The following is a 15583-nucleotide window of genomic DNA, read 5'->3' on the forward strand; positions in this document are numbered from 1 at the left end:
GATACTACAGGTGGGAGTACAGACTGCTGCAATACAGCTTTCAGCCGTCAGTGGAAGCACTGAGCAGATGGTTGCTAAGCAGCACCGAACTGAGGAAGAAAAAACGCGTCAACTTTATTTGCGTTCTACCGGAGTGTGTCACGTGACTTCTCCCTAACTGTTGTGGAGGAGTCCCCCTGCTTACGGGTTCATATTTTAAACTTTCGTCAGTTAGTAGCCACCATACATCTAAAGTGTGTGCTTCATCAAGGTTAACCCTAACACAAATGTGCTATGGAAAGTATATAAGGTGTGTATACTAACAACTCATTCCACTGACAGATTTTGTCTTGAAATGCACCTTAGTCAGGTAACTACCCAGCTAGCTAGCTACTCACATCCACTGCTACGATGCTACTATTTTTTTTAGCTAGCCATAACTTTCTGGTTAGCCAAACTAATGTTGCTGCTGTTTGCCTGTATTTACTTGGCTAACGTTAAATGTGATAAAGCAAGACAGAAGTAGCCACTGTTTTTCATGTTGTAACTTAATGTTTCTGCCTGATGGACAATATTTTCGTCCAGTATACACACAGTTACAGGTGGTGGAAAGCGTGAAAGGTAGAACTGGTGTAGGAAATGAAGGCAAGGGTAAATGTTTATATACATGCAGTAGCATTTTTTTTTTTACACATTTTTTTTATTGGCTACATTAGTAAGTATTATTGAGGAAAGTGGAGGTTGTATTTCTTCTGCAGCCAGCCAGTGGAGGGCAGTAGAGGGACTGTCTCCCTGGACCAAAAGGCAACATGTATGGGTTTAGCTGATCCCTCATATATGCGCATGTTGATATTAGTGGGCATTTCAGGAGGTGTGAATCTCTGCTCTCCCAGTGTACAGGTACTCATCTCAAGGCAAATTCTACCTACTGTCTTTGGTTTCAGTGGCGCACCCACTTCTTACCTCACTGAGCTACTGTACAGATTTAACATAAACATACCATAAAATCTGACAGTACACATTGAACATAAACATACCTTAAAGTGAAGGTGTGGTAACTACTCCCACATAGATGGCAAGGAGCATTCAGAAATAGAAGGAAAGAAAACAGGGCTGTTGCAAATTTTCTGGCCAGTGGCACAAGCAGATACTTGTAAACACTGACAAATAAGTATGGCTGCGCTATTGAATCAGTTTGGAACTTCCCTGTGTATGTTCTGCAGTTGTGTTCCTTCGCAAAGTCAATGTATACCCACAGGAGGAGAGAGGAGGCAATGAGACTGGAAAATTAGTGCTTATCATCTCAGAGCAGTGAATGTTGGTATCCACTATAGATGACAAGAAGTGAGTGTTGACTTGTGTTTTTGTCTTTGGGCCAGTTATCTGAATGACTATCCCAGCCATCACCACTCAGTGGACATGAAGTTGGCTTCTTAACAGGAACTGGGTTCCAACATGGAGTATGACGGTTAAGTGTAAATTAATACGGGACTTGGGTCATCAGTAACAGTAGCACATATTCCTCAACATATCTGTGGCGTGTCAGTTAAAATCTGCATAAACTTCAGCATGACTACAACACAGCATCTCTTACCCTCCACTATCAACAGAGTATGGCAATCGTTAGTGGTCAAATCAGAAATAATGATTTGCCTCTTGCGTCAATTATCAGTAACCACCCAATTAAGTGCAGTAATTAGGCATTAACTGTATCAATTAAGAAACAATGCAAAGCGCTGCGCACACATTAGTCAGTCTGACTGAATGTCCGACTTAACTAAATACAAGGTTCAAATGTGGACCTTCTTTTAAGACTTATCTTTTCTCTTGCAGCTTGACAGTTGTCTGGTTATCTCAAGTAACCAGTTATGAGCTACTGTCAGCCGTTTTATGTGGTTTTATGTGATCTACTCCTTGTTCTTTGTGACATCCATTTTGTGTACCGGTGTGTCCTTAACAGTGAGAGAGAACCAACGAAGACATGAAAATATGGTTAATCATTCTTGATATTTTATTATTGAGATATGGAGTGAAATTGCACAACATTATTGTCACTTCAAATATAAACATTTAATAGAAAGAATGAAAACAGTACCACCATGCTCTAAACAACCAAAAGATTCAAATCCCATTGCTGCACCTTGTCTGTTATTCAGTAATGCAATTAGCCTAATCATTGTTGGTTGACAAGTATGACCCAATCTGAGTTACAAGAACTATTGAATCTCTTAATTCAAATTTATTCACTTTTTATTACACAAAGCATGGAAACTGTTATGGGCTCATACCATAGTCTGCTTATTTGCAGTGTCTCAATATGGGATTTGTCTTATGTGTCTTGTATGTCCTGTTTTTTAGGGATCTGCGGAAGTACAGTCTATAGTATAATCTGTGTCATCTGACAGGGAGGCTTTACGCTGCCTGATGTCTTTAAGGAGGACAAAAACAAGTAAGGAAATGGGTACATTTCTACATGTATTTTTCAGTTCCAGTCAGTTGCCCATTAGTGTTGTGTAACCACATACATGCGAGGTGACAGCCGGAGGTATCAGTGATTAATCACGTGCATGTGACTCGGACGAGGCAGCAGTTTGAACAGGTTGTGTGTACGTGGTTGAGTGTTCCTCACCATATTTCAGTGCTGTCAAAAAATCATTGACATGTTCCCTCCAATTCAAAGAATGTTTAACTGTTTTAAAGGGTTTGATGGGAAAGCAAGTCATGTGTGAATTGTAATTACCCCCTGTTCAAAGTTTGGACATGTTTTGAAAGAAAACAATGTGGTTAATATTTCTCCCCTCAATGAACAACCAGTAATAAGTGCTTTCTCCCACTTTTTTTGATGGTCTTGTTTGTTGAAGGGGTCCACAGAGTATCTTAGATTTATATTTCCTTCATCCCAAAATGATGTTAGTGTGGAATTGTGTGGTATGACGATAGATACCCTGAGACCATCTATCTATCTATCTATATATATCTATATATATATATAATATATATTCCTTCCTCTGGTTGTGTTGGGCCATCATGGGCAATTTTGCAAACCAGTGAGCGAATGAACAGGACTGCTTTATGGCAATATAGGATTTTTACATGATTTTTGCATCAATGTGATGAAGTATATTGATGTGCCATGTATTTCATTTGCTAGATTAGCCAAAAACAAACATTCCAGTCTTGTTATTTTGTACATAAACTGTTTCTCATTTCATTTTCTAGAAAATTGACCATGTCACATTAAGTGTAATCATGATATCAAGATAGCATGGTCATTGAGATAACATTAGGAGTCACTACTTGGACTTAATAACAGTTAAGCACATCTTTCCTGGCTTGTAACCTGGCAAAGTGATAAGCATATTTAAAAGAAAAAATTAACATGCAGGGACGCTGTTATATTTAACATATTGACTTTTATTTAGAATGCTATTAATATGTGAAAAAAATGATAAAATGGTAGTTAATATTGTAGTGTTACTTAAAATCATGAGTAATGAATTAATTAGATCCTAAATCCTTTTGCCTGATTATATTCATTAACACAAAATAACATCATTTTCTGGACATGCTGTGTAGATGTGATTATCCCTCAGAACATTTTTTTATAGCAAGAATGAGAGGCTTTATTTTCAAGTAGCTGTATGCATGAAAAAAAATCTAAGATTTCAAGCATGGGAGGAATTTTTACATTTGGGAGGGAGGATGCAATCAGTAGCATGGGACTCGCAGAGGCCTCCTCGGGTGACAAATTGAAAGTGTCTCGCTCTAGTTTATAGCCCTGATCAGGTCAAACGAAAAATATTGGAGGTCTGGGTGAGGAGACAGGCCCGCCTGGTGCAGATAAATGGACTGATCATTTCTTATTGAGAAACAATTCCTAAAAGGTAGTTTACTGTGTGACTGGGGAAGCGGCGAGCGGAGAGCAGAACACGCACCCACTGCTCCCTCCCTGACCCTTCCTCCACTGCCGGAATTAAATGGATAGAGAGAACGCGTGTTTCTGATGGCACTCCTCCGCCAGAGAGACACTCCATTTGTTATGAAGTAGGGGTTCTGATGAAGTGTAGGGAGCTCCTCTTTCTTTTTTCCCCCCTTTTTTCATCCTTCCTTTCTCAGGCACTACAAGGCCGGCCTTCAGTCTACTTCACATGAAATGGATGGAAGGAGCCGATTGAATTTTACACTCCCCTGGTCATGATTAATGTGTTTGGTGTGGGGCGTCTAGGCAGTGAAACTCCACTACCACTAGCTGGTGCTCAAGCTCTCCCATGGCTGTAACTTTGCAGTGGGGTGGGGGGAAGTTTTGTTCAAGAAACCAGTCATTTCATAGCCCACAACCCCTTCAACTCCTCTCCCCTTGTGTTAATAGAAAATCTCTGCTCTTGCCCACTCGCTCGTTATTACTTCACGGTCAGTTTCTCAGTGTGCTCTGTACCCAGTGTTACTTGGCAGGCCGTGCTGTAAATGTCAATTTATCACTTAACCCATTGTTAAAGGGTGAGAGGCCTAATAAAAGATGCCAGGTCATGTTATCGGATTCCTTAACAGATGCTCATGGTGTCGGTATAGTTATTCAGACTTCATGCGTGGACCTCAAATTACACCAGATTTCCAAGAGTAGACCATTTGTTTTCGAAAACTGTTTTTTATTAATCTCTTATAGGAGGTTAAAAATGTTAACAGCAAAGTTGTGAGTAATGTGTAAAGTACTTAACAACACAGATAATTACAATAGCTCATGTTTCTACAAGACATTAACTTCAAATAAACAGGTGTTTTTCAATGTGAAGATAATTCTGTTATCCTTTAAATTAGAAAATGAAGTCCCTATGGTGACCTGGACTCATCCAGTCACAGCTGATCCAGACGTCTTCAGAGTATCTGGTGATAAGGGACCCATATTTAATGGCATTAATGGCAGCAAGGCTGGGAGTGAACAGACTGGATTTACAGAAGTGCCTTAGATGAGAGATCAATAAAGAGGTAACTGAGTGGATGAGCCAGACTAAGCAGGAATAGGAGCAGGTTTAATTTTGCATAAATAATGTACATTCTGAGAAGAGGAAGGGAGATAGCAGTAGTGCAGCCAGATACCACTTCGATCCTTCTTTTTTGTAATTTGTTTTCTCCAATATTCTGATGCAGTTTATTTAATTTTATTTCAAATGTCCACAGCATGTTTTTCACCCATTTTGTCATAATCGTGTTTCCTCATCACGCTGTTCATCTATTTCCACATTAATTTTGCCATCTACTGTGCACATATCAAATGTGTTCATACAGTTATAGCCCAATAGAAGCGCTTTAAGTGGATTGTAGTTTACCCTGCTGGAACTCCCAGTGCATCCTGCTCCGTGGTCCAAACCCTGCTTCAATCTTCAGGACTCAGTGGATGATGGATGGAGCTGTCTCCCTCCAGGTTGTCATAGCATCTGTTGCATGGTGCTCACTGTATTGCGCTCTGATAATGCTTGCATGCTCACAGATAGGTCTCCACCAATGTTTATGTGCAGGCCGTTTGGTGGGTAATGATGGAAAATGAGAAACACAAACCTGCCTTTCACCACAAACTGAGGTTTGAAATTTTGTCTGTCTTGCATGCTATAGGTAACAAGGTGAGCTGGTAGGTTTTTTGGGGTAATATTTCACCAGGTCTCATTAAAAGAGGTGATCCAGGTCCCCCTTTCGCCTGATCTAAGCTGACAACAGAATGGGTGTCTGTGGTTGAAATGGTTTAAAGGTGGCTGGCAGGTCCATCCTCTACTTAAGTTGGTGGTGGGGTGAAGGTATAGAGGGAGGAGAGGAGATAACTGGAGATAAAAACAATGGGAGAGTGACGAAGGGAGGGATGGCTGAATGAGGGAGAAATCAATAGGAAATCAGTGTTTGGGGAGGGCCTGTCGTTTATCAGGTGACACGGTTAAACAGCGTTAAGGCACTAAAAGTGAGAAAAATATGGGCCATCCCCATGCTGGTATTGATCACAGCGGAATGGGGCGGCAGAAGGCCGAAGCCACTAATAAAATAAGACGTATCTGAGTGGGAATCAGCCAGGGATCGATGGGCACAGTGATCAAGGCCAAAAACATCTTCACTGGGATTTAAGCTTGTTCTGCTCTCCTGTGCCCCCCTTTACACACCTCAGTATGAGCAAGGGTTGGTTTGATGGAAGTTGTGGGGTCACTTAGAGGCCCGTCAGGCTGGACTTACCAATAGTGTAAAACTCTGTGGGAGAGAGAGTGAGGTGGATGAGGGAACTTGAGTGATGGGATGAGATAGAGAAAATGTGCCACAACACAACCACATGCTTTAATTTATATAAGATGTAAATACTTTTTCCCAATCTATACTGTAATTTTTATCTGTCTGGCATGGTGACCGATGTCTCATTTACACTGGTGCTGCTTTATTTATTCACTAATTTGTAGAAGCTACACCTTCAGGTGTTTATTGAATTTGCCTGTGCCACCATTGCACACCTGGATTTATATAGTTTCTCTGCTTTTTTCCTAATCTGCTAGGAAAAGGCAGATTCTCTGAATTGGAGTCAGATTGGGTAGTGTTATTGAATGGCATAATTCTGGGGTTATATTTTCAGTGGGGTTTAAGTCAGGGTTTTGGCTTGATGAACATTCAGTGACTTGTCCCAAAGTTGTGTGATTTAGATAGCTGTTGTGTTGAGATGTCAGCACCAGCACCATTCTGAAGTTATATGTGCTCTTAAGCAGTTTTGTTTCTTCCAAGGACCTCTCTGTATTTGGGTCTCTGTGTCTCTCCCTTAATCCAGACGAGCCTCCATAATCTCTGCATATTTTTCTCTCTTCATTCAGACGAAGCTTGCATTCTTCAAACCCAAAGTCTGTGCTTTTGAAAAATGATCTCCAAACTAGACAAGTTGGATATCACAAATGCCTCCACAGACACTGTCAGGTAAACAGTTTTTTTTCACTACAGACATTTTAACATGCCACAGTAGGAAAAGCATGTGTTACTGATAACATTAACAATGGCTCCGTTCTATTCAAGTTTCCCAGTATGCCATGACAGTATGACAGTGCGCCAGCAATACCAGTATGTGGAAACTGAAGCAGCTGTATGGAATTCATCCATTATTCATTTTATTTTATGATATTTTATTATTATAAGACCTGTGCTTTTTTGTGTCAAAAATGTCCCCTCTGAAAAAGGCCTATTTTGAAAGGCAAAACTTTGTCTCTTCCCCAGCTTTTTCTTCAGTATTTCAGTTTTGGGTGGCTGTAGCTCAGGAGGTAGACCGGATTCTCCTCTGATCACAGTTTCTAGTGATTTGATCAAAAGTCTGCGTGCAGTGGCAGTTAAATGAATGAATGAATAGTTTTATTTTGTCTGTGTTTGGCCATTTACATGACCCATCCCTTGGGGAATTATTCAGACACGTAAATAAGCAACAAACCAGGCTCTCAGAGCCATTTCAGTGCTATTTGTCTCCAGGTGGGCTATCATATGCCTTTTATTTAGGAAGTCCCAGCATAGCAAAAGTAATATACAGGCCAGGCTGTAATCCAAAGTTGTTCCAACATAGTTTCTTTCCCCTATGACTGTCAGCAATTTTCTCCAATACTATTTCTCAACACAGGTTTATCTTTGAGATCTGCTGAGAGTTCATTGGACTTCATGACTCTGTTCTTGCTCTCACATCTACTCTCACTCTGCTGCTTTATATAGCCAGATGCATGACTTTCTAAATGATGTCCTCTGAGTTTAATTTGGTGTGTAGATGTACTCCAATCAACATCTCAAGAGTGATTAAACAGGATGCAACTCATCTTAGGTGCAACGTCAGTGTCATATGCACAGCAAAGTATTTCTTTCCGTTTTTATCTGCTTAGTTTAAAATATGTTTTTAGTTTGTCATTATGTGGTATTGTGTTGATAGCAAAATTGTTTTAATTAGCCTAAATGAAAAAGTGAAGGGATCTGAAGTTGTGCAAGTTTTAAGGTTTGCCTCATCAACCGTTACTGGTACTCAGCTGTCAATAACAATGAGAATCCTGCGACATCTCGCACTTTCCTTCCCTCTTAATCTTCATCCGCCCTCATTTAAAAGCTGCTGTGTTGGTGTCATCATGCCAGAGGTTTTGTCTCAAAATGGGCCATAACAAGAGAAAAAAACAGGGAAATCAGTTGTTGTGGCTGATTAACATCTGGCAGTCGGCATTTAACGAGTGTAGCAAGGCATAGAAAACGAGGGTTTTAGTATTATTCCAGTTTCTTGTGTTTTAGCATTGAAGCAGTGGTGTAAATAGACAGGATATCTCTAGTTTTCTAACTCTTTTCCAATTCCTCTCCTGTTCTCTTCTCATTTATTGCACACCAGATGGTACAAAAAGGATTCTCTGAAACAGATATGATAGCAGAGGTGCTAACAGAAGTTGAGGCCTGTGGTCCAGAGGGACACTGATTCCAGTAATTTGAAAATCTCTTCTGTTGTTTTTGTGCGCGTTTAGTTCTTCATAAACAGATGTCAGTGGGCTAACTGCACCCCAAGTGTGAATGAGGACATTGGATGTTCTTTGTCTTTCAACTCCCTCTAGACTGTGTCTGCTTTCTGTACTCAGTATATCTTTCAACATCACATACATAACACTACAAAAACATTCAAATGTGTAATAACCACTAGCCAGCTGCTGTGGTTCTTGGGAAGTTCTGGTCGCTGTTGGACGTTCAATCTTTCAGCATGTTGATGTGCAAGCAGATATGCTATTCACAGGATTTAGAAGAAGTTTCCTGTGTTGAGCAAAAATGCCAACTGGCTAGTGTAGTTCAGATGCAGTGTCGCCGGATAGCAGAGAGCATGACGAAAAATCTGGATAGTTCAGAGTTTTAGTTCAGGATACATGGGCCATAGAAGACGAAGCGAGTGGATATACTAAACACCCAATGAACAGAATCAGTGTCAGTTTTTTCTTTTATCTCCACATTTTTCTGCGCATCGTACTGCAGTATGTTTAACAAGTGCTACAAGTGAGAGGCGACTGAGGAAAGAGCAGAAGTGTGACAAATAGCAGCAGATCATGCAGAAAATGTGCAATGCTAAACATCAGTTACTGCACATGGGAGAAATGGTGTGTTTGTGCAGTGTTTGCTGTCCAAGGAGTTCTGGTGGTGAAGTTTAAAAAAGAAAAAAGAAAACAGGGTCGCTCTCACATCTGGGGACTTGGAATTGAATACATGGCTTCCTTTTCACAGTTTAAAAAAATTATGTTGAGGAGGGCAGAAAATCTTGCTGGGGTTTTGAGTTTCTTTTGATGTGTCCTGATGGCGATTATGAAATCCAATAAAAACTAATTAGGAAATTAGGAGGCAGATCAATAATGTTTGCTCTGGTGGAGCATGCTGCTTGTGTGTGTGTGTGTGTGTGTGTGTGTGTGTGTGTGTGTGTGTGTGTGTGTGTGTGTGTGTGTGTGTGTGTGTGTGTGTGGCGGTCAGTTTCTTGTCGACCCTTTTCTGCACAGGGAGTGTGTTGCAGCTCTGACCCGGCCAAAGCAATTGTTACTGATACTCCTCTGTGGATTCAGTCTGCTCTCCCCTCATATGGCTGTAATTTATATTTTGTTGACTGCCGGTTTCTTCGTCCATGTGTAATCTGATTCTATGGGTTCTCATTTTTGCTAATTCCATCCTTCTAATGTTACACCTAATGTACCCTGAAACCTCTTTATTGCTCCAGCTTTGCTTTACTTACTTACTTTATTTATTTAGAGTTGGTTTGACCACCACAAAAACAAGTGACGTAGTGGTGTTGCACTGACAGGAATGTGATGGAGAGTTGTATGAGGTTTCTGTCTCGCCCTTGTCTTGAAAGATGAATGACTGTGTTCAAATTCTGTATAGAAAACCATGCTATCTTGAATTTTACACTTTCAGCACTTTGACAAAGGTGAGCAAAAAAGTTCAATATTCATGAAATATGAATATCTATGTTTATGATAGCTTTCCAAACTCTGCTACACACAAATTATATCATAGGCCTTTTCATTTCTAACCATAGTGTGAGAAGGAAGACTAAGATCAGTCCGTTACATGGACATGAATACAACCAGGTTCCTCGGGAATGGGGTTGAGGGGTATGGTGGTGTTGGAGTAGGGGTTTAGTTTGGGGGTGTATCAGTGAGAGGTGGGTTCAACCTATGGGCCTGTAGGATAATAAATAAGTTGCCAGGCCAGGCCAAGAGGATCGCAAGGTGTATTGGACAGTACCGACCCCTCCCTGCCTCTCTCTCCCACACCCCAGTCCTCTCCTTGGCCCTACTTGCCGCCCACCGGTCGGTATGGAAACGGGGCCTTATTTAGCGGCCGGACTCGTCCGTGTCCGTGGCTGGCGATTTGTCCTTGTCTAATTACGGCTGCTGGCTGCTGCCCGCGTGCACATGACTAATGGAGGGGCCGGGGACGGGGAGGGGCGAGGTTGGGTGCAGGGGGGAGGCAGCGGGGGAGGAGGAAGCAGTGGACGAGCAGGCCGGCCGCCGGTGATTTGTGGACCAGGCACTCTGTCATTGCCCTGGACCCATTTGTCTTCAAGAGGAGTAGGGAAGAAGAGGGGTGGAGATGGAGGGGACGGTGGTGGCGGCGGCGGTGGGGGCTCCAGGGCAGAAAATGGTTTACAATGACTCCCATTTTCCAGCACTTTCATCCTTGGCCACAACAGCGTGCATGGTTTGCCAGCGATGGGATGGACTGGGCGGCTGACTTGATGTAGGATATGACAGAAACCTTGACAGCTCGCCGCTGCTATTTCTTTTTAGGGGGTTAGCTTGATGGCCACCCTCCCTCTCCCCTGAGAGCAAGCCTTATCTGTTTTCTCCCTGTCATGTGGCGAGAGCAGCGGCTCTGTAGATTCAATGCTCTGTTGTCTGGACTCTAACTTGGAGACCAATTTTATCTCACATGTCTCTGACTATGCACATACATCACCCACAGCTTAGACTTTGGCTGTTGTGTTTTTTTTATTTTTATGTCATCATCAAACTCTCAGCATGTGTAATTCATCCAGAGAGGGAAGTGATTATAGATGGTCAATAAAATTGAATACTAATAAAGTCCAATCTTGTCATTGATTAGATGTGTAGCAAAGATCATTTTAGGTGCGTTTTGTACCATCTCCTCATTCTCTGCTGGCATTTTTTTTGCATTTCCCCTCTGTTATGAGCAGCTTGCTGAAGCCACCTGCGTTCCTTTTCCACCTGGGGTCCTTATTAGACCCGAGCTTAGGTTTCTTCAGCCGCACAGACAGGAAAGAGCACCAGTAGGGCAGGAACTACTAACTCTGTATTGATTTTACACTGTTTTTTATCTGCCCCCCTTTGCTCTTTCTCCAGGTCTTTTTAAGTAAATAAACACCAGATTTGTCATGTTTGTCCAGAGAGAGGAGGGGGTCGATGGAGGGGATAGGGGGTGGTAGAGAGAGGCCAGGCCCAGGCCTCGCACTGGGTCAGTCATGATTCATTCTGCCATCTCATGGATGGAGGGATTCGGGTAGGATTGTTGAAGGGTGCCTGTGGAGCCTCTCTCTGACCTCCCTCGCTCCTGTCCCTCCCCTAACGCTCCTGGGCAGCCCCGGTCCTAAATCACCAGCTGTCAGCGTGTTGGCAGAACAATGGTGCAGGGTCTTCTGCTCCATCTCAGGCTCCAGCCGACTGGACACGGTTTCCTCCATCGTTAGTGTGAGCTTGTACCCTCTCTGGTCCTTCCTGGCCCCTGAGCCCCACAGGGCCCAAAGGAGGCTTGGGGTTAGGCTTAGCTTGATGGTCTGATGAGTTGCTGGGCCTGGTATGGGGGCAGGGAGTAAGGAATGTTGCCTCATGGATATTATATCTTGTCTCTTTGCTTGTTGTATTTGCAAATGATTTATTGTGGTCATGAGACGTGATTGAAGTTGTGGCAGTATTAGGATGTTTGTATAATGAGCAAATGTTATACAGAACTTGAGAAGTGATGAAGAATCTCAGCAAGGGTCACTCTTACTAAATGAGAATTAAAATTAGCATAACAATGATGATAATTGTTTATCAATTAAGTAATTTATTGAGGAAAAAACTGTTGCTGCTTACAGCTTCTCAAAATGTGAGTATTTGCTGCTTTTCTCTATTCATATCAATGTAAATGTGTACCTGTGTGCCTCAATTGTTTTCTGTGACTTCCCAATTTGCCCTCCTCCTTTTACTGTTTAAAGTCAAGAGTCCGAGGTCAATCTATCAAATCTCCTAACTGAGGGTAGATCAATATGTCAGCAGCCCAACACTCCCTCAGCAGTTATGATGATGTTCGTGGTCCTGCGCCTGCCTCGGCTGCTGTTACTGCCGCTACAGTGCGCTGAGCAGGGGATCGAACACAGCCTGTCAGGGGGCCTGACGGAAAGCATGAATCACTATTACTGGAGCTGCTGTTTGCTCCCCGGTGCTCGGCAGACGCGCAAACTCTGATGCACCCTAAGTAGTGTACCAGCCTGGACCACACACAGATGCACACACACACCTGGGTTATGTATAATAAAAAATATCCTCATATACTGGAATGTATAGGTGAATTAACCACACACACACAGAGTCATACGCACATGCACACACACACACACACACACACACACACACACACACACACACACACACCTAAATGTGCACACTTTATCACTCAATTAAGTGTCAGTTGGTATTTGACCCATTAGCTCCTGGAACCTGATCCAGCCTGCCCCACCTCTGGACTTGTTAGCCCGCTGTGAGCTCAGTTCAGTGGGCCTGGAAGGGCTCCGGTTACCCCTCTAATCTCATTGGAAGACTTTAGCCACGGCTAGCGGATGCCTGCATGTCCGACAAACAGCCCACACACTAATAGCACCATGCTTTGTGTTTATGGTTTGTGTGTGTTCATGCACATGCACAAAACAATACTTGTATAGATCAGTTACTGAATAGCGAGCACAGGGCTTGGGAATATGATGTTGAAAAATGGTCTGTGTGCGTGTGTGCGCAAGCAGTGTGTTTGTGTGTAGAAATAATATTCTAGTTTACAGGATGCAATTTCCCCTTAATATGCCCATCCTAATGTAATTTGGCGTCTATGGAGTGTCTGTGCGCTGGGCCGGGCTGGTGTGTGTTTCTGCTGACTGCTCCTGTTTTGTGTTTATATGGATGAGTGGCTCTCTGGGAGAGCATTATGCATCCTTTTCAGCATTTAAAGATTATGTGCACGGTGGAGGCAGAAGCATTAGACAAACAAGGAAATATGTCTTTGATTAAAATATCTTTTATCTCTTTATTGATTAAAAGGCTTAGTTTGGTAATAGAATGTCTCTGCCCCTCCCCTCTGGGCCTTTCTTTGCTTTCTTGTGCTCTCTGTTTTTTCTATTCCCTCTCAATAGCTAAGAATAACACAAAGTGGATGTTTTACTGTAAGTATTTCAACTGTACAGCTAAACTAAAATATGTATATAACCAGTGTGTGTAAGCAGCTGTTGTAATGTGAAATTGCAAAAAAACAAATTGCATGCAATGACACAATTTAGTTATTGCATTTTAATTTTTATTTGTGAAAGGCAAGCTAAATGACAGCAGCTGGCGTCACATCCATACTGTGTCGCACATTCAGAATCTGGGCAGTCCTGTTTGGTTTTTCACTGTTTGCTGTTCAACAGTCAGTGCAGGATAAATCAGAAGTTTTTGTTGAATGAAGGTAGAGCCAATCTCCAGATTTTCTCACATGATCCAGTTGTTCAAACTGGTGTCAACTTGTCATATCATAAGGTCAATTTCTCTCCAATTGTTGTAGCATTGTAGTTCTAGTAGTGCTAGTTCTGTGTTTGTCACTACGTTCACCCTGTGTCGGCTGGGGGTTTATGTCTGGTTGTGGTTTCTATAAAGAGGAAGGATAACAAAATACTACTGAGGATAGCATATGTATACATTAAATTCACCCATATGCAGTAATATGCATAATATTGCCAAACCTAATATAAACAATAGTCAGGAGTGATACGAATATGGCTACATGTCAAAACAGAAGAAGTAATCAAATGGCTACACTTACATTCCTCTCCCTTTTACACTATCACATCATCCTCAGACATATTAACACAGTGTTAAGTTACTGGTAATGTTGACATACCTGACTGACCGGCAGGATGCTTTTATTGTGAAAAACCTACAAGCATGCTATGTTCTGTCACTGAGTTAACAAAGCCTCAATAGCAGTACAGGTAACAATACTTGACACTAGCCACTTCGTATTTTAGCTCAACCATAAAACACTTAACCGTGAAGCACACTGCTTTGAACTGCATGACTTCAGTTATGATATACCACCACCATGTAGGTTGGCTCCCCTCGATAGAATTACCAGCACTGAATGTACAGATACCTAACAGTACATTAGACATAGAAGTACCATATGGGCAATGGTACTTAATATCACTAACTTGTAACTTTTTCTACAAGCATATTTATTACTTTCGGGATTAATTGTTTGGTATGTGGCTTCACAAAATGTTTTCTGTTTTTATATTTCTAAGAAAATGTGTTCCACAAAGAAGAATGAGGGTGAAGTTACTGTTACAAATTAACTTCGCTTATCATTTATGTTGTAAATGCTGTCTACTAAACCTTTGCAGGTTACAATTTAAGAAGAAATCTTTTTTTTCTTGCTCTGCTTGATTTTTCAGTTTCACATCTGTATGGGAAAAAAAAAAAAGCATTTTCAGACAAAGTAGGCAATTTTGGCATAATGCGCTCTGGTAACCTATGATGGGCATTTGCAGTTATTTTTTACATTTTAACGACTATTTTTAAAAAATAATTTTGAGCCATTTTTAATATTCTGGACATCAGACTTCTGAACTTACACTGCTACACCACATGTTCTTCTACTTGCAGTTCTAAGAACAAAAATACATTAATTATTTACTAATGAATTAAGTTGCTGTAATTGTCCTTTTTCCACTAGCATGTGCGCCTTGTGAGTGGAAAAACTTGGCCCAGAATGCTTTTTGAACCTTGACTTCCCTGATGGGTCACATGTGACTGCAGGCTGACAGACACATTTACACACAAACACAGTGAACGTCTTGCCTACAATGGCTTGATATTCTCTGGTGGCTTTTAGACATCAGGGTCAAGCCCTGTCTGTACCTCATTAGTCAGGTCACGAGACAAGCGGGGTGAGAGGCCAGATCGTGTCCTTAAAGTCAGAGCATGTTTATCTGTGTCCCTGTGAACACCTTACTGTCAAGTTTTTTTTTTTTGTCCCTCCACTGATGACAAAGAGCGACAGAGGAAGGAGAGTAAGTGTGAGTCTGTGTGTGTGTGTGTGTCTTGTGCGCTTGATGGGGAGACACTGAGCTGAGGCTGAATGAGAACAGATGGAGATGTGCTCTTTAATTAACCCTGCAGAATCACAGGGCTGAAAACAGGCCTCGGTCCGTGAATAACACCCAGCACATCCAGGGTGTGTGTAAGGTGCAATGTTAGTGTATATAACAGTGTGTGTGTGTGTGTAGGGAGTCTGCTGTGGAGTAGCCGGAGCATCGACCCGTTCCCCCCATCCCCCTTCCCTAGAGCGGGGCGTTTTATTTCTC

The sequence above is a fragment of the Enoplosus armatus genome, chromosome 8 (assembly GCF_043641665.1).
Source record: "Enoplosus armatus isolate fEnoArm2 chromosome 8, fEnoArm2.hap1, whole genome shotgun sequence".
Taxonomy (NCBI): domain Eukaryota; kingdom Metazoa; phylum Chordata; class Actinopteri; order Centrarchiformes; family Enoplosidae; genus Enoplosus; species Enoplosus armatus.